The sequence below is a fragment of the Tachyglossus aculeatus genome, chromosome 14 (genome assembly GCF_015852505.1).
Source record: "Tachyglossus aculeatus isolate mTacAcu1 chromosome 14, mTacAcu1.pri, whole genome shotgun sequence".
Lineage (NCBI taxonomy): Eukaryota > Metazoa > Chordata > Mammalia > Monotremata > Tachyglossidae > Tachyglossus > Tachyglossus aculeatus.
In genome coordinates this window covers 24,077,582-24,097,948 of record NC_052079.1, presented here as the reverse complement: position 1 = coordinate 24,097,948, position 20,367 = coordinate 24,077,582, and positions in this window count along the sequence as shown.

The following is a 20,367-nucleotide window of genomic DNA, read 5'->3' as shown; positions in this document are numbered from 1 at the left end:
GATCTGAGCTTGGGAGAAAAATTAATCAGGGTAAAGCTGAAGAAGGTTGGGTTTTCACAGGGTTTTGAAAATTGGAAGAGCTGTGGTGTGACAGATTTGAAAGATGCAGGTGCTACGTATTTGAGAACATGGCACATAACCCGGGAGGATTCCATAACAAATTGTTGCACTTTGCACTGGATGCATTAACCAGATGAAGTCTTTCAAGAAGATCCAATAAATGAGTGGTTTATATCATCTCCTGATTAGTTGTCTTCATGGTTTAAATTTCAAAGTCACACAATCTTGTGGCCAGAGGCAGTGCTGAGGAAGAGGGAGGGAAAACTTTCTTCCAGAGCTGACTCCCATGGAAGGTGGGACAGAGTCTGTGCAGGAAAAGGAGTGAACTGTGGGGATGAAGAGGGGACAAAGGGGCGTGTGCCTGGCTATAAGACCTCTTCCCCGAAGCTGACCCCTGTGGCAGAAGCAAAGGGGATAAACTCTCTGGCATGCACTTTCCCTTGGAGCTGACTCCAATGTGGATTGCCGCCATTGCCCTAAACAGAGAGCAGGAACAGGATGACAAAACAAAGTTGCAGGCACCCTGGTTCCTCAGGGAGCGTGACACAGCGTGACAGAGACCACTGCAGGAGGAGTGGGAGCAGGACTCTCCTGGCCAGACCCAGAGAGCTGCTACAGCTGCTGCCACTACTGCCACACCCATGTCACAATCTCCCTGTCCAGGTCACCACAGCCACACCAGAGAGGAACTGGAGGAAAAACTGTCATGGCTCTGTCCAGGCTCCTCGGGAGGGATCGTGCCCACTTGAAACATTGCCCTCTCCATCCTCCAGGATCTGTTACTGTTGTCCCTCCAGGGGACAGAAAGGAGGCAGAAGGAGTTCCAGGAGAGGTGAAGTGGTGTGGGTGGAGGGGGCAGACATAAACCTAAATCAATTGATGAACTCTGACCCTGGGACTTTAGGCTTGGGAACCTGGAAACTGCATGGAAGAATTGATTACAGTGCCAGTGGTTTATTCGGAATCACTCACACTGTATCAACCCTGCCTGAGGTGCAACACATTCCCAAGTGCATATAAAGTTTTGTGCCTATAGAACCTATTTACATCTGAAGTAACTGAAACATGATGCCAAACTGGGCCATATACCCATCAGCCAATTGTTTTGAGTAGCAGCTGCAATTTTGTTGGTGTAGCTGTTCATTGGTTGACTCTGCAAGTTTTTGGTTGTTTTATGGTATTGATTACGCACTCACTAGGTGCCAAGTCCTCATCTAATTACTGGGATAGATACAAGATAGTCATGATGGACTTAGTCCCTCTCCAACATGGAGCTCACAGTCTAACTAGGAGGATTCACTCCCTATTTTGCAGTCCTCTAAACTGTCAGCTCCTTATAGACAGGGAACATGTCTGTTGTCAATCAAACAATCAATCCATCTCCTACTTCAACCCAGCCCACACACTTCACTCCTCTAAAGCTAACCTTCTCACTGTACCTCCATCTCATCTATCCCACCACCAACTTTTCACCCACATCCTGCCTCTGGCCTGGAACACTCTCCCTCCTCATTTCTGACAAACAATTAATCTCCCTGCCTTCAAAGTCTTACTGAAGGCACATCTCCTCCAAAAGGCCTTCACTGACGAAGCCCTCTTTTCCTTTTCTTAAACTCCCTTCTGCATCACTCCCCCTCAGCCCTACAGCATTTTTGTACATATCTGTAATTTATTTATTTATATTACTGTTTGTCTCCCCCTCTATATTGTGCACTCAGTGTGGACAGGGAACAGGTCAGTTATATTGTTTTGTTGTACTCTCCCAAGCAACTAAGTACAGTGATCCGCACACAATAAATGCTCAATAAATACAATCAACTCACTGACTGACATTTACTGAGCACTTATTGGGTTCAGGGACTGCTACTAAGTGATTGGGAGAGTACATCACAACAATATAACTGACACATTCCCTTCTCACAATACGCTTCCAGTCTAGGGGGGAGACAGATATTAATATAAATAAATACATTACAGATAAGTAAATAACTGCTGTGGGGCTGCGGTGGGGGGGCATGAAAAAAGGGAGAAATTCAGGGCAACTCAAAAAGGAGTGAGAAAAGAGGGAATGAGGAATTAGTCAGGGGAGGCCTCTTGGAGGAGATGTGCCTTCAATGAGGCTTCGAAGATGGGGAGAGTAATTGTCAGATATGAAAAGGGAGGATGTTTCAGTCCAGAGGCAAGAGTTGGTGAGAAGTCAGTGGCAAGATAGATGAGACCAAGAAACAATGAGTAGGTTGGCATTAGAGGAGTGAAATGTGTGGGCTGGATTGTCTTAGTAGAGTAATGAGGTGAGGTAAGAAGGAGCAAGGTGATTGAGTGCTTTATAGCTGGTGGTAAGGAGTTTCTGTTCAATGAGTAAGCACTTGAGGTTTTGGAGGAGTGGGGAAACATAGACTGCACCTTCTTTGTAGAAAAATGATCTGGGCAGGAGAGTGAAGTATGGACTGGAATGGGGAGAGACATGAGTGAGGAAGGTCAGCAAGGAGGCTGGTACAGTAATCAAGGTGGGATAGGATTAACATGGTAGGAGTTTGGATGGAAAAGAAAGGATGGATTTTAGTGAAGCTGTAAAGGTTGAACCGACAGGATTGAGTGATAGATTGAATAGGCGGGTTGAATGAGATGATTCTAAGATAGCATCAATGTTACAGGCTCTCCCAAGTGCTTAGTACAGTGTTCTGCACATAGTAAGCACTCAATAAATACTATTGATTGATTTTACAGATGAAGTAACTGACCCACAGAGAAATTAAATGACTTGCCCAAGGTCACACAGAAGACAAGTGGCAGAGCCAGTGGCAGTACCAGGTTTAGAACCCAGATTTTCTGACTCCCAGGCTCATGCTTTCCACTAAGCCACACTGCTACAGTTACAGATACAGTTAAACTGCATCTTGATTGATGCAGAAATGAATAATGGCATGTTGTTACACCCCAGTAGAGTCAATTAGGGATGAGGGTGGGGGGAGTTCGTGATTCAGCTTTACCTACCGATGGAATAAACCACAATATTCAGCATCACAGTAAGAAAACTTTCATTAACATATAGAAAAACATTAAGTACATTGGATCCTGTTTCTCTTAAGCCCTCAACCTAGAGGCAATGAGATTTCTGACACTATTTAAGCCCTCAACCCAGAGGCATTGAGAATTTCATACCATAGGATGATCAGTCCCAAGTTGGTATTCAGTCCGAATACAGGAATGGGAATGCCTCATGACTCTCCCTCTCATAGTTGAGACTGGTAGAGTACTGGAAACTCTTCAGGTGTGACCCTGAGATGGGGATAATACTGGTAATAATGGCAATATTGGTTATAATGGTCTAGTATAGAGTGGTCTAGTGGATAGAGCAAGGGCCTGGGAGTCAGAAGGACTTGGGTTCTAATCCTGGCTCCACCACTTGTCTGCTGTGTGATCATTTAACTTCACTGTGCTTCAGTTACCTCATCTGTAAAATGGAGATTAATACTGTGTGCCCCATGTGAGATATGGACTGTGCCCAACCTGATTAGTTTGTATATACTCCAGCACTTAAAATGGTAAGCATTTAACATAGTAAGCATTTAGCAAAAACCATGAAAAAATGAAGTGTTATTTCAGATTATACCCTCCCTCTACCTAACTTGATTGTAGACAATTGTCTGCTACGGTTGAGCTCAAGACATAAAATGTGGGAACACATTATTTTCTTTCTTAACTGACAATGTATTGAGCCTGCCTTTCATAAAGTTAATATGTGTGGCAGCTATGACACTGAGGGATTTAAAACAAATCTTTTCAGTTATATGGGAATTACCTCAAAAGAACTGTAATCACTTAGCACACTCTTCAGTTACTGTAATTTCAAATTATGTCATACAGTAGACTGAATCATTTCTCTCAGAAATGAACAATTGAGTCTTTCAAAGAAGTATTTTCAGATCATAAAAGTCAATTAACTCTAAAAAACATGGCGGTAAAGCTCGGGTAGAAAAACTACACAAAACTTTGGAAAGTAGATAAAAATTTTTGGCAGGATGTAAAGTGAATAGTGAAAATGTACTCATTAATTTTTATACTGTGTCTGCAATAAGTCACTGTTATAATCTTCAGATCCATTATAACCACATTATTGGACAGATTCAATGCAAACCCTTCACCTTATTGGACATAATTCTATAATGTTCATCCCATGAGTACCAGAATTTGTAATGATCACTCATGCTAATTCCACACCTTAGATATATGTGGGGAAAATCTCAGAAATTGCCAAGGTACCAACTCACCCTTGTGGGCCCTCCTTTCAAAGAGAAAGCTAGTCTCATGAAGCACCAAGTACTTACTGATGGCTTCGCCAGGAACACAGCGAACTAAATGACAGGATTGACAAAACAGGGAGAAGACTGATAAATTGGATTAAAGTCATTTTAAGTTAGAGTTGAGTCTGAGCGATCCTGGGAAACCAGATGCAGCACCCAAGTTTCTTGTCCTTGTGATCCAGAGGCTAGACTACCCAAGGAGCAAGGCTCCCACCTCTGAATGGGGGAAAAAAATCACATGGATCAGCAGGCACTCAGACATCCAAAGATACTAAGGAAGGGAACTGGAGTGGCCGGATCTGAACAGTGGCCGGATCTGAAACCTGAGGTTTTCTGAGAGAGGCTGGGGGAATGGACCGGGAGAATGGGTTTGTACCCTTTAAGCCCTTCATATTCACCCCACCCTAAGCCTTAAAGCATGTATACACATACCCATAATTTAGTTTAATGCCTATCTCCTCTATACTGTAAGCTGCCTGTGGATAGGGAATGTGTGCTTAGTATAGTGCTGTGCACACAATAAGCAGCAGTGTGGCCTAGTGGAAAGTGTTCAGGCTGGGAGTCAGAAGACCTGAGTTCTAATCCCATCTCTACCACTTGTCTGCTATGTGACCTTGGATAAGTTTACTGAACCACTCCCTGCCTCAGTTTCCTCATCTGTAAAATGGGGATTAAACCCTACTCTCTCCTACTTAAACTGTAAGCCCTGTATGCAATAGGGACTGTGTCCAACTTGATTATCTTGTATTTACCCCAAAGCTTAGTACAGTGCTTGGCACAAAGTAATTGCTTAACAAGTGTCATAAAAAGTAAATACCACTGATAGATTGATAGAGAACATACACTAGGGTCCCTGAAGGGAACCAGAAGGGGTTCATCCTGGAGAAGAGAATGTTCAGAGGAAAGGGATCATTTGTGGATTGGAATCTTTATATAATTGTTACCTAATCGATTTATTAAAGATTCTTTCCATTTTTCTATTAAAGACTGAGTTAACACTCTAATCTCCCAATCTGCATTTGGAAGAAGATCCCAAGTAGCTCCTGGGAGCCAGAGGGCCATGTTTGCCTGAGAATCTGTGAGGTGTGGTAGGGGAGTGAAACTTCTCTGAGCTTGCTGCTGCTAAACTCAGGAAGGAGGGAGACTGGCCCAACCCCCAATTAGCTTCTTGTTGTTTGAGGTGCTTATGTGAAAGCCAAGGCACCAAAAAGCATGAAGAATTGGGTTTTGCTGGGCTAAAGCCCTCAATTCTCACCCACTCCTGGAAGAGAAACACTGCAGAGCTTAGAACCCTGATGAAAATATCAGGCATCCAAGCCCTCCCTCAAAGGTTCCCGGGCTCTTTCAGCCAGGAGGAGGGCTGAGGTGAACACTGTCCATAACAGAAGTGCATAGTACTATTAGAATATTAAAATATTTCCTTTGTGGTATTTGAAATTATTGGGGCTATTTTACCTTTTTCCGTCAAAACTACATGTCTGGGGATTTGGAAACTGTACTCATACTTCTGCAAATGCCCCACTATTGAAAGTTTAGTACTGAAACACATTTTTCACTTTCAATGAGAGGTAAATAGGTGTCTATGAAATCATTTCTACCAAGGAACCATTAAATCTGTGGTCATTGCTTACCACTGTAGACACCAGATCTTATTTCATGAGAATGACTGAAAGAGCAAAAATCTACTTTCAGTAAAGCAGAGGATGTGTGGTTAAAACCTTGCAGCTCCTCAGGGTGCTTACAAAAGATTCCTATAGAAGGGTGAGTCATGAAATGTGAATCAAATTAACATAAATGACAAATTTTGGAATGCAACCATTTCAGCTTTGAACACAATTGTTTCAGCATTGTTCGCAATTGATAACAATGATAATAATAACAATTTCTACCATGTACTTGCTATGCACTGAGCACGGTTCTAAGCACTGGAACAGATACAGGTTGATCAGGATGGACACAGTCCCTGTCCCTCATGGGGCTCATACTCTTAATCCCTATTTTACAGTTGAGGTAACTGAGGCCCAGAGAAGTTAAGTGACTCATCCAAGGTCATACAGCAAATCATTCTTCTGGACATCTGTGGGAAAGGGAAAAGAAGAGAGCTAGAAACTATAGGTGCTGGACCCTGCATGAACCCAGTAAGGCTAAAGAATATAAGGCAGAATGCTAGGTCAACTTTAGGCTATAATACGGAAGGCCAAGTTTGCATAGAAGAATGTAAGGTGAAAAGTCAGGGTTGCACAATGGTGAGAGGCCAGATCAAAAGCCAAGCCTGCAAGATGAGCAAAAGTCAGCCATTGGGACCACCAGAAAAGAACAAGTTGCTGAGTCAGGAGTCACAGAAGTAAGCTTGCACTGCAAACTTCTAATTAAAACTGTTTGAAACCAAGTGATAGGGGTTCTGCACAAGGATCAGTGAAGTGTGCCTATAGAGTAGTGATGGTACACCCTGCCACTTTTGTAGTTGCCTGTTTCTCCATGCCCTATTTCTTTGGAATAAAAGGAAGCATCAGAAAAATCCATTACATGTCACCTGTCATGGAAGGGTCAGACCAAGGGTCAGTCTGCAGCAAGCCTGTCACTGGTGGGTTAACTGATGGAGTGACTGCCTTCAGGATGCCCTGGAAGGAAAGGGAGAATGTAGCAATTAAGGATGTTCTTATGCCAACCATTGGGCTCAGGTTCTTTGCAAAGGAGGAGTACAGTGCACACCACTAGGAACAGGCATTCCCTTAACCATCACATCATGCTCTATTGCCATAGAAACATGTGGCTGAAAAAACAGCCCCTAATTCCCTAATATGTCTCTATCCAGCCAAAGTGAGAGACTCTCCCCCTTCTCCCCACCCCCAAGGATGCTTCCATGTGTTCTTCAGCTCTCCTGACAGCTGTTTCCCTGCCACTGGCCACTCCTTCAACCAGCCAGTCCATCAATGGTATTTATTGAGCACTTACTATGTGCATACTACTGCACTAAGTGCTTTGGAGAGTTTCCCTCCACCTCTCAAGAGCTGCCATTCCAGGTGGGAAAGGGACTGTCCGAGGGACATATTCTGGGAGGCTGATTCAAAGGAAATCCTCTGCACATATTAGTGCCAATAGGTGATGCATGGTGAGGAGAAGACTGGGGGATTGGCAAAACTGGTTTTTCATAGAAAAGGAGAGAGGAAGAGAAAAGAAAAAGGGAGAGGGAAAGAGAGGAGGGAGAGAGAACTAATTTTACATTGAGTGGTTTTCTTCCTCTTCCTCTGTTGCCCTTGTCCCTGCCTCTGAATTTGGCTGCTCCCAAACCTGACTTGTCCAGAGAACCATGATAAACCTTTGCTGTGCTTGGCACAGCCACTGAATTCATCCAAGCCCTGTGACTTTTCTGTCTGGTCCATAGCCCACTAGCAGATGCTGTCAATGTAGGTGGCACCTGGCTCCCAGCATGGGGGCTGCTCTTGGGCCTTGTGTTTAATATTAGGAAGCTCTTTCCCTTCCTGGCCTGAGCCCATTTCCTGAGTAAAGGAGTAGACTGGCTCCCCTTCTTCATGACTAGCTTCCTGAATGCTTGTGCCATGGAGGCCAAGCTTATGACTTCATTCTTATGGAGCTGAGGCTGTGTATGGTTGCCTATTCTCAAATGCCACATTTCATTCCAAGTATAATCACCCTTTCCACTCCATCCATTCATAAGAGAAGCATCACGACATAGTGGATAGACCACGGGCCTGGGGGTCAGAAGGACCTGGGTTATAGCCCTAGCTTCACCACTTGCCTGCTGTGTGACACTGGGCTACTCACTTTACTTCTCCATGACTCAGTTAGTTCATCTGTAAAATGAGGATTAATACTGTGAGCCCCAAGGAGGTCATGGACTATGTCCAACCCAATTAGCTTGTATATACTCCAGTGCCTAGCACAGTACCTAGCACACAGTTTAGCAAATAACAAAGAAATCCAAACTGCTATCACACTGATCCAATTACTTATCATTTCCCAACATAACTGCTACATCAGCCTCGTCGCTGACCTCTTTGTCTCCTGTCTCTCCTCATTCCAGTCTTTAGTTCACTCTGCTGTTAATCAGTCTATCAATCATCCCAAGCGCTTAGTACAGTGCTCTGCACACAGTAAGCGCTCAATAAATACGATTGAATGAATGAATGAATAATTATTGGGCACTTGTGTGTGCAGAACACTGTCCTAGGTACTTGGGAGAGTACATTATAATAATATAACAGAGTTGGTAGACACGTTCTCTGCCCACAACAAGCTACCGTCCAGAGGGAGAGACAGACATCAATATAAATAAATAAATTATGGATATATACACAAGTTCTATGAGGCTGAGGGAGGGATGAATATAGTGAGCAAATCAGGGGGCCACAGAAGGGTGTGGAAGAAGAGGAAATGAGAGGTTAGTCAGGAAATGCCTCTTGGAAAAAGTATGCCTTCAATAAGCGTTTGAAGGGGAGAGGAATTGTCAGTTAGATATAAAGAAAGAGACCATGCCAGGCCAAAGGCAGGTTCATTCATTCATTCATTCAATCGTATTTATTGAGTGCTTACTGTGTGCACTGTTTCCCTTTTGTGTCAACTAGCACTGAGATCTGTACCTTTTAGGCATTTGATATTCATCTCACTCTCAGCCCCACAGCACTGCTGTACATAACTGTAGTTTATTTTAATGTCTATCTCCCCCTCTAGACTGAAAGCTCCTTGTGGGCAGTGAACTTGTCTACCAACCCTCTTGTATTGTACTCTACCAAGCACTTAGTACAATGATCTCCATACAATAAAAGTAGCACTCAATAAATACCACTGCTTGATTGACTGATTTTCCTGCAACAATTATCTATTAATTAACTCTCCTCCTAGAGCAGACTGCTCGGGGCATTTGTGGACTTTTTGTCCTTGATTTTTTTTTTCAGGGAAACAGTCTTGGCTGCTTATTGTTTTTTTTGTTCTAGGTGTCTCAAATTGTCATGGTTTTCCTTGGAACAAGGCTGTATTGTAACCTTTTCCATTTCAGAAGAAAGCAATTAGGTTTCACAAAACACCCGAAAACCACAAATCATTTTCCAGGAGTGGTCTATCTGTAATGGAAGCAAAGTGAGAAAGGGAAATAATTAAGTAAAATTATGTTTCATTTCCCTTATCTGTCCTGAGACTTGCAGCTCCTTGGGAGTAGTTCCTCTGTCCGCTGAATGGGGCTATTATTGTAGTATTTCCCTTGAAAACAGACTGATTACTGCATGTTTTATTTAGCAACAGAAAATACGTTTAGTTAGATTGCTGTGACATTAGGCAAAGTTATGAGGATGAGAATGGCTTAGTGGGACAAGCCCAGGCCTGGAAGCCATAAGAACTGTGTCCTAATCCTGGCTTTTTCACTTGTCTGCTTTGTGACCTTGGGCAACTCACTTAACTTCTTTGTAATTCCTTTTCCTCATCTGTAAAATGGGAATCCAATACCTGTTTTCCCTCTTCCTTACACTGTGAGCCCCATGTAGGACAGGGCCTGTGTCTGACCTGGTTATCTTACATCTACCTCACTGCTGCATAGTACAGTGCTTGGTCCACAGTTAGAACTTAAATGCCACAATTATTGTTAGCCAAGTCAGCTGTTACTCAGTTCTGCTAAGTCTACTGTGTGCTAACAATAAAATTTGCCTCTGAAATTCTCCTCCTTAATTTTTGAGAGAAGTACTTTCTTCATACTTTCCCTTTTCCAGTGTTTTTTTTTTATTTAATTAGACTGTGAGGACCTTGAGGGCAGGAATCATGCTTACCAACTCCATTGTCTTATACTCTTCCAAGCACTTAGTACACTCCTCTGCACACAGTAAAATCTCAATAAATACCACTGACTGAAAACAATTGTGAAGCTAACACTGTACTAATGTTTGATGTTCTAACAGTGACATATAGCTAGGGATCTTTTTTTTCATTACATTTATATTACACTTCGAGAATATTTCAATAATCGTTAGTACAACACAATAAGAGAGGGAAATTAGAGGAAATAACTATGATATTCCCCCCAAAATAACATAAACAATTTTAGTTCCTGACTCCAACATGGGAAGTGAGAACTGCAGTGGCTATCAATAGTAATAGTAGTAATAGTAATGGTTTTTGTTAAGCACTTGCTATGTGCCAGGCCCTGTATTAAGCGCTGGATAGATACAAGATAATCAGATTGGACCCAGTCCATGTCCCATGTGGGGCTTACAATCTCAATCCCCATTTTACAGATGATGTGACTGAGGCACAGAAGTTAAGTGACTTGCCCAAGGCCACACAGCAGACAAATGGCGTTGCTGAAATAAAAACCCAGGTCCTTCTGACTCCTAGACCCCTGCAGTATCCACTAGACCAAACTGCTTCTTGCATTTCTATACATAGTTTATATGTAAATTTATATAAACTTGCCTTTATACACAAAGAGGGAAACGGCCTGGACCTAAAGGGGATAATTTTTCAGATTAAAGGAATGGGAAATGAGGTAAGAGGCCAAATCGCATGCCAAACATAACGATGAAAGGGACATAATAACAATAATAATAATAATAATGACATTTGTTAAGCACTTACTATGTGTGAAGCACTGTTCGAAGCGCTGGGGGGATACAAGGTGATTAGCCCATGTGGGGCTCACAGTCTTATCCCCATTTTACAGATGAGGTAACTGAGGCTCAGAGAAGTTGAGTGACTTGCCCAAGTTCACACAGCAGACGTGGTGGAGCCAGGATTAGAACCCATGAACTCTGACACCCAAACCCGTGCTTTTTCCACTGAGCCACGCTGCTTCTCAAAACAGTGAGCAGCATTCATGATAATGGTCTGAATTTTTCTTAGTTTCTTTTAAAAATTATTGGGCTTGAGAGTCCTTCGGAGGTCTTCCTCTTCGCGATAGAACACTCCTGATTAAAGCTCTCAAAATATTTTCTTTTGATTTATATTTGAAAATACAACATAAGAGTTCATAACCACAACTTTATTTGTTGATTTATGGCCTGGTTATCATAAACAACTCCCCATCAGACAGAGTTCCTCAACTCTGTATGGTTTCCTGAGCATGGGACTTTGGTACTCTACTCTACATGGGACTTTCCTTCTCTATCCTAATCCTCCTCGACCTCTCAGCTGCCTTCGACACTGTGGACCGCCCCCTTCTCCTCAACATGCTATCCAACCTTGGCTTTACAGATTCCATCCTCTCCTGGTTCTCCTCTTATCTCTCCGGCCGTTCATTCTCAGGCTCCTTTTCAGGCTCCTCCTCACCCTCCCATCCCCTTACTGTAGGGGTTCCTCAAGGGTCTGTTCTTGGTCCCCTTCTGCTCTCTATCTACACTCACTCCCTTGGTGAACTCATTTGCTCCCACAGCTTCAACTATCATCTCTATGCTGATGACACCCAAATCTACATCTCTGCCCCTGCTCTCTCTCCCTCCCTTCAGGCTCAGGTCTCCTCCTGCCTTCAGGACATCTCCACCTGGATGTCTGCCTGCCATCTAAAACTCAATATTTCCAAGACTGAACTCCTTATCTTCCCTCCCAAACCCTGCCCTATCCCTGACTTTCCCATCACTGTAGATGGCACTACCATCCTTCCTGTCTCACAAGCCCGCAACCTTGGTGTCATCCTCGACTCTCCTCTCTCATTCACCCCTCACATCCAATCCGTCACCAAAACCTGCCAGTCTTACCTCCACAACATTGCCAAGATCCGCCCTTTCCTCTCCATCCAAACCGCTACCTTGCTGGTTCAATCTCTCATCCTATCCCTACTGGATTACTGCATCAGCCTCCTCTCTGATCTCCCATCCTCCTGTCTCTTCCCCACTTCAGTCTATACTCCATGCTGCTGCCTGTATCATCTCTGCGCAGAAATGCTCTGGGCATGTAACTTCCCTCCTCAAAAATCTCCAGTGGCTACCAGTCAATCATCAAGCAAAAACTCCTCACTCTTGGCTACAAGGCTCTCCATCACCTCGCCCCCTCCTACCTCACCTCCCTTCTCTCCTTCTACAGCCCAGTCTTCACCCTCCGCTCCTCTGCCACTAACCTCCTCACTGTGCCTCGTTCTCACCTGTCTCACTGTCGACCCTGGGCCCACGTCCTCCCTCTGGCATGGAATGTCCTCCCTCTGCACATCTGCCAAGCTAGCTCTTTTCCTCTCTTCAAAGTGCTACTTCAAAGCCTCACCTCCTCCAGAAGGCCTTCCCAGACTGAGCCCCCTTTTTCTTCTTCCCCTCCTCATCCCCTCCCACCCTACCTCCTTCCCTGCACTGCATCTGTATAAATGTTTGTACAGATTTATTACTCTATTTATTTTACTTGTATATATTTACTATTCTATTCATTTTGTCAATAATGTCTATCTAGCTTTATTTCTATTTATTCTAATGACTTGACACCTGACCACATGTTGTGTTTTGTTGTCTGTCTCCCCCTTCTAGACTGTGAGCCCGTTGTTGGGTAGAGACCATCTCTATATGTTGCCAACTTGTACTTCCCAAGCGCTTAGTACAGTGCTCTGCACATAGTAAGTGCTCAATAAATACGATTGAATGAATGAATGAAAGGCAGTTTCCAACTCTCATACACAACAGGAAGAATTTCATGTAGATTTGTGATCAGAGGCATAAAAATTACTTTATTTTCCCATCACAGGAACTATGAGGCTCAAGCTAGTTTGTATCTGAAAAGACAGAGGGAAAGGAATGAAAAGCAAAATTGGTTCTTATGCTCTATCATCAGGACTTGTTACTTACATGAGTTTGAAATAAAGTTCTCCCATTCCCATTCTCTCAACAGTCCCCTCCGGCTTCCCACATCAAAATCCGACAGACCACAGCTTTCCATGCTCAAAACCCTCCTGAAATCTCACTTCCTTCAACAAGCCTTCCCCAATTAATTCCCAACATCCTAAGTGGTATCAGCTAACCAGCCTGCTCTAACTCTAGAAAAGCAGCATGGCCTAGTGGATAAAGAAAGCATGGGCTTGGGAGTCAACTCTGCCACTTGTCTGCTGTATGACTTTGGGCAAGTAATTTAATGTATCTGGGCATCAATTCCCTCATCTGAACAATGGGGATTAAGACCAAACCCCCCTTTTTCTCAGCTCCCACTCCCATCCACAGTGCCCTGGCTCACTCCTACTCCCCTCTCCCTGCCCCATAGCACTTGTGTATATATGTACTTATCTAGAATTCTATTTATTTATATTGATGCCTGTTTACTGTTGAGAAGCAGTGTGGCCCAGTGGAAAGAGCACGGGCTTTGGAGTCAGTAGTCATGGGTTCAAATCCCGGCTCCACCAATTGTCAGCTGTGTGACTTTGGGCAAATCACTTAACTTCTCTGCGCCTCAGGTACCTCATCTGTGAAATGGGGGTTGACTGTGAGCCCCCTGTGGGACAACCTGATCACCTTGTTACCTCCCCAGTGCTTAGAACAGTGCTTTGCACATAGTAAGTGCTTAATAAATGTCATCATTATTACTACTTATTTTGATGTGTATATATCTATAATTCTATTTATATTGTTGCCTGTTTATTTGTTTTGATGTCTGTCTCCCCCCTTCTAGACTGTAGACTGTAAACCTGGTGTGGGCAAGGTCTGTCTCTCTTTAGTTCTAAATTTTACTTTCCAAGCACTTACTGCACACAGTAAGTGCTCAATAAATATTATTGAATGAATGAATGAATGACAGAGTGGGGCATTTTGGGGCAGTGGCCCGATAATGAAGAAGAGCACAAAAAGCAGGATGTTGGGATCAGAACAGTTACTGGTACAGAGGACAAGAACAAATGGACAGCAAAAACATCATCTCCAGAACAAAGGTCATAACTACAGACACAAAACAAAAGGTGTGCCCTCTAGACTGAGCTGATTGTGGGCAGGGAATGTATCTGTTTGTTCTTGTATTGTACTCTCCCAAGTATTTAGTACAGTGCTTTGCACATGGTAAATGCTCAATAAATTGAACTGAATGAATGAATGAATTAGTGCCAAGAAAAGGTGATACGAAGACTCTTCCACCTCTCCCCAACCTCTGTATTCTACTGGTGCAACAGATATTTACCAGCAAGTAGGTCTTTTATCTCCACGTCATTACACTGAATCAAATTTGGGTGCCTTCTCTTCACTTCAGAGCCTTGACAGCTGCCTGGGGTACACTATTATGGAAAAATACCTATTCATTGTACATAATGGTGATTGTGGTTTTTCTTTTTTCATCAGTCCTTCTGCAATGTGGTTACAGAGCTCCTTGTGGATGTCCTAATTCCACAGAACCTTAACATTTCAAGTTGTTTTGGGAGTCACTTTTGAAAGCAGAGATTAATAATAATTAATAATAACAACTATGGTATTTACTAAGCACTTACTACATGCCAGGCACTGTACTAAGCGCTAGGGTGGATACAAGTAAATTGGGTTGGATACAGTCCCTGTCCTACTTGGGGCTCACAATGTCAATCACTATTTTACAGATAAGGTAACTGAGGCACAGAGAAGGGAAATGACTTGCCTTGGGTCACACAGCAGACAAGTGGTGGAGTCAGGATTAGAACCCATGACCTCCTGCCTCCCAGCCCCATGCACTATCCCCTAAGCCATGCTACTTCCCTAATTATAAGGGTAATGGGATCTTGGAGCATATGAGATCATGGCCTGTCCAAAATTCTTTTCCAAAATTCTCCTATGACCTGTCCATCTTTTAGCTCCCTCTGCAGTTCTATGATGAATGTTAGTTTAAGCAGTTAGTTGGACTTATCACCCCCTAAGAGGAAAAAGGAATTCAGTTCCAAATACAGAAAGTGCTCTGAGCTACGTGCAGGTAGTTGAAGGAATAAGAGGGTATTGTGAGCCCCTTTGGAATAAGCCAGATTTTGTGGAATACTTATAATTTAATCATTTAGATCTAGTTGTCTACATGCAATATTCCTCCAGTTGTCTTTCTTGGATTCCTAAGCTCTGATACTATGTCTTCCCTGTCTTCCCACTCCTCCAGTTCCACAGCATTGATAAGAACAAAACCAAAGAATTGAGTTAAGGTAAAGCTGTGATAAATCTAAGAAGGCAACTGGTTCCCTACTGCTGATTGGTCTGGCAGGCAGCCAACGAATAGAAAAGGAGCAAATTTCATAATTGAATAATAATATAATAACCATACCTGAACTAGAGAAGCAATTTTAACAAAACATTGGGTTAATGAACCTTTATGCAGATCAAGCTCATTCACAGCTGTTTTCTAGTCTGTAGTTATGTTGTTAGGTAACCAAATGGGTCCAAGTACCCATTGTCTCCTCCTAGACAAGATACACTGAAAGTGAACTGGAGCAGTAAGAAACTCGCCAAACCAAACCAAACTCATACAAACCGTGTTTCCTCCAAAATTGTTCTTCCTTTGAAGTACAGATTACAATAAAAGGTGGAAGGGGCTTTGAATTTGGATTTCTAGTTGGATTCAGGCACTTGAAAGTTAATCACCAAGACTGTACTATTCTAAAGGAGAATAAAGTGAGAGGTTGTGGAAATAGCTTAGGTGAAAGTCTAAATTTGTGTTTTCATTTTTTTTCCTGGAATCCATAGAACTTTACAGTGAAATGCTACAAAAAATACTCTAAACAATACTTTTCCCCTTTACACTAAGCCCTTATCTTCTCCTTTGGCCCCATAGTATTCAGGGAATAGCATCCAAAAAAGTTTCAGTTAAAATAGTTGAGTTTCTATATCATGTATTACAAGTTACAGAGAGAAGCATGTCTCCTTATGTGTACTGGTCAAGTGTAATTTTTATATTATTCCTATGACTTCTTTCTAATCATTTATATAATTCATTTCAATTCAATAGTAGTTATTGAGTGTTTCCTGTGTGCAGAGCACTGTAGTAAACTCTTGGGCGACCATAGTACAACAATTAACAGGCACATTCCCTGCCCACAATGAACTCACAGTCTAGAGCAGGGAAGGCAGACATTAGTATAAATAAATAAATTACAGATATGTGCATAAGTAGTTTGGGGCTGGGGGAAGAACAAAGGGAGCAGGTCAAGGTGACACAGAAGTGGGAGTGGGAAAAGAGTAAAGGAGTGTTTAGTCAGAGAAGGACACTTGGAGGAAATGTGCCTTCAAGAAGGTTTTGAAGGGGGTGAGTGTCGGATTTGAGGAGGGAGGGTGTTGCAGGTAAGAGGAAGGATGTGGGTCAGGGGTCGGCAGTGAGTTAGGGGAGATTGAGCACAGTGAGAAGGTTAGTGTTTGGTCTAGATTGTAGTAGATTGTACTTCATGCCACTGCCCGGATTGTCTTTGTCCAGAAACGCTCTGGGCATGTTACTCCCCTCCTCAAAAATCTCCAGTGGCTACCAATCAATCTGTGTATCAGGCAGAAACTCCTCACCCTCGGCTTCAAGGCTCTCCATCACCTCACCCCCTCCTACCTCAACTCCCTTCTCTCCTTCTACAGACCAGCCCGCACCCTCCGCTCCTCTGCCACTAATCTCCTCACTGTGCCTCATTCTCGCCTGTGCCGCCGTCGACCCCCGGCCCACGTCATCCCCCTGGCCTGGAATGCCCTCCCTCTGCCCATCCGCCAAGCTAGCTCTCTTCCTCCCTTCAAGGCCCTACTGAGAGCTCACCTCCTCCAGGAGGCCTTCCCAGACTGAGCCCCCTCCTTCCTCTCCCCCTCTCCCCCCCTCGATCCTCCTGTCTTACCTCCTTCCCTTCCCCACAGCACCTGTATATATGTATATATGTTTGTACATATTTATTACTCTATTTATTTATTTATTTTACTTGTACATATCTATTCTATTTATTTTATTTTGTTAATATGTTTGGTTTTGTTCTCTGTCTCCCCCTTCTAGACTGTGAGCCCACTGTTGGCTAGGGACTGTCTCTATATGTTGCCAACTTGTACTTCCCAAGCACTTAGTACAGTGCACTCAATAAATACGATTGATTGATTGATTGATAGTAGGAGAGAGTGAGGTGAGGTAGGAGAGGGCAAGGTGATTGAGTGTTTTAAAGCCAATGGTGAGGAGTTGCTGTTTGATGAGGAGGGATCAGATAGACAAGGGCTGGAGTTGTAGATTTAGGTATCATCTGCATAGAGGTGATAGTTGACGTCATGGGAGCAAATGAGTTATCCAAGGGAGTGGGTGTAGATGGAAAATAGAAGAGGACCCAGAACTGAACCTTGAGGTACCCCTATTCCACGGTTAGGGGTGGAAGGCAGAGGAGGAGCCTGCAAAGGAGACTGGGAATGAATGGCCAGAGAGATAAGAGGAGAGCCAGGAGAGGACAGAGTTAGGGTGGTCAAGGTTGGATAACATTTCCAGGAGAAGGGGGTGGCTTAGAGTGTTGAAGTCATCCTCGAGGTCAAGAATGATTAGGATGGAGTAGAAGCCATTGGATTTGGCAAGAAGATCATTGGTGACCTTTGAAAGGACAGTTTCTGTGATGTGAAAGGGATGGAAGCTAGATTGGAGCAGATCAAGGAGAGAATTTGAGGAGAGGAATCTGAGACAGTGGGTATAGACAACTCACTGGAGAGGAATGGTAGGAGGGAGCTGGGGTGATAACTGGAGGGAGCCATCGGGTCAAGGGAGTGGGTTATTTTAGGATAGGGGAGACATGGCCATGTTTGAAAGTAGTGAGGAAGAAGCTGTTAGAGAGTGAACAGTTGAAGATGGCTGCTAGGGAAGGAAAAAGAGGGGGTGAGAGTTTTGATGAGGTGTCAAGGAATGGGGTCGGATGCGCAGGTGTAGGGGGTGGATTTAGAGAGAAGGCAGGAAATTTCCTGTAGTGATACAGTTGGGAAGGATGGAAGAGTTGAAGAGGGGGACAGAAGGGGAAGGGACTGAGGAGGGGCAGAGGCGATTTTAGGGAGCTCATGCCTGATAGTATCAATTTTCTTAATAGTATAGGTGCCCAGGTCATTAGGGGTAAGGGATAGGGAGGTGTGGGAACAGGGAGCCTGAGTTAAATGTCTGGAACAACTGGTGAGAGCAATGGGAATGAGTATGAATAAGGGTGAAGAAATAATTTTTCTGGGCCGAGAGAGAAGAGTTAAAACATGCAAGGATAAACTTGAAGTGGAAGAAGTTGTCCTGATATTTAGATTTCTGCCACCACTGCTCTGTGGCTTGAGCACAAGAGTGAATGCGGCAGACTGTGCAGGTGATCCAGGGCTCTGGGTTGGTGGTACTAGATTGATGAAGGGATAGGGGAGCGAGTGAATTATGTTCAGTAGAGAAGGTGGTTTAAGAGCATCTATTTGGTCATCAAGGGAGGGTAGTTTGGGTATGGAGGCTAAGTGAGGCATGATGAGGTGAGAAGAGGAAGAGGAAGATGAGACATCCCATAAAGCATAAGAGGAAGAAACCCAGGCTGACCATGGGCACTTAGATCAGGGGGATACAGACTGTTCAGTGGGGACAAGCAAACCTGTGTGTTTTCCTCTACTCCATGCCTTAGTGGCAGCCAGAGCAGGAATGTTCTTCATTTCCCTCCCCTCAAAGCAGAAAAATGGCACAAACCAAGTGGGTCCTGTCCCAGCTCTTCAGGAGGCATCATGCCCATCCAGGGCATTTCCCTCCATATTCCCCATCCCCCAGGGCTGGAGCTCTTCCAGGGAACAGGGAGGCTGCTCTGGCTAGGGCAGGGGAAAGGCAGCCTCTGGCACAGCTAATGAGTGGGCCGTCCACTTGGAATGCATGCAGAAGATGGGCATCAGGCCAGGTTAGATTGCATCAAATGACTGGCAAGTGAAGGCAGCTCTTTGTTGAGTGATAGAGATTGAAAGATTTGTTAATATATCCAGACACTTTCATAATCCAAGCAAATGCTTCTTATGCAAATTGCATCTCCATCACAGCCCGATCCCTGACCTCTAAAAGCACACTATCCAAGAATAAAGTTGGGAGGAGTTTGATCACAGATAGAACAGGAAAGGTGAAATGATAAGAATATAAAAGTCCTTGTGGGCAGGGAATGTGACTACCAACTCTGTTGTATTTTACTCTTCCAAGTGCTTAGTATAGTGTTCTGCACACAGAAAGTGCTCAATAAATACCATTAATTGATTAATTCATTCATTCATTCAATCATATTTATTGAGCACTTACTGTGTGCAGCACCCTGTACTAAGCGCTTGGAAAGTACAATTCAGCAATAGAGACAATCCCTGCCCACACAGGTCTAGAAGGGCAGGTCTAGAAGGGGTAAGACAGACATCAAAACAAGTATACAGGCATCAATATAAATAAAAAGAATTATGCATATATACATAAATATGTAAGTGCTGTAGGATGGGGCGGGGGGAAGAGCAAAGGGAGTGAGTTGATGCGGATGGGAGGGGGAGCTGAGGAAACAGGGGGCTTAGCCTGGGAAGGCCTCTTGGAGGAGTTGAGCCTTCAGTAGGGCTTTGAAAGGGGAAAAGTGATATTTTGGCAGATTTGAGGAGGGAGGGCATTCCAGGCCAGACGTAGGACATAGGCCAGGGGTCGACAACAGGACAGGCGAGATTGAGGTACGGCAAGAAGGTTAGCTCCAGAAGAGCAGAGTGTGAAGGCTGGGCTGTAGATGGAGAGAAGGGAGCTGAGGGAAGAAGGGACAAGGTGATAGAAAGTGTTGAAGCAAATAGTGAAGAGTTTCTGTCTGATATGGAGGTTTATAGACACACTGCTTGACACATGTGTCAACCATGCGGTTTCTAGTACAATATCTGCCATCTTTCCTCCCAGCCCACACTCCTGTTGACTTCATCTCAGGCAGGAGTGTGTTTACTCTGCCCTTCTGAGAAAAGTAGGGTAGAAACACTGATAGATACTCTATCCTCTTGCTGACATTAGATCCCACATGCTTCTCTGTTGAGCCCAGAAAAGTCCCTTACTGGGAGATTGAGGCTGTGCAGTGACCCTATAGACAGGACCCTATAGTCACAGGGTCCTATAGACCCATCTATAGAATTAAGGGTCCTGGGTCTTCTCAGTCCCAGTCAGGTCA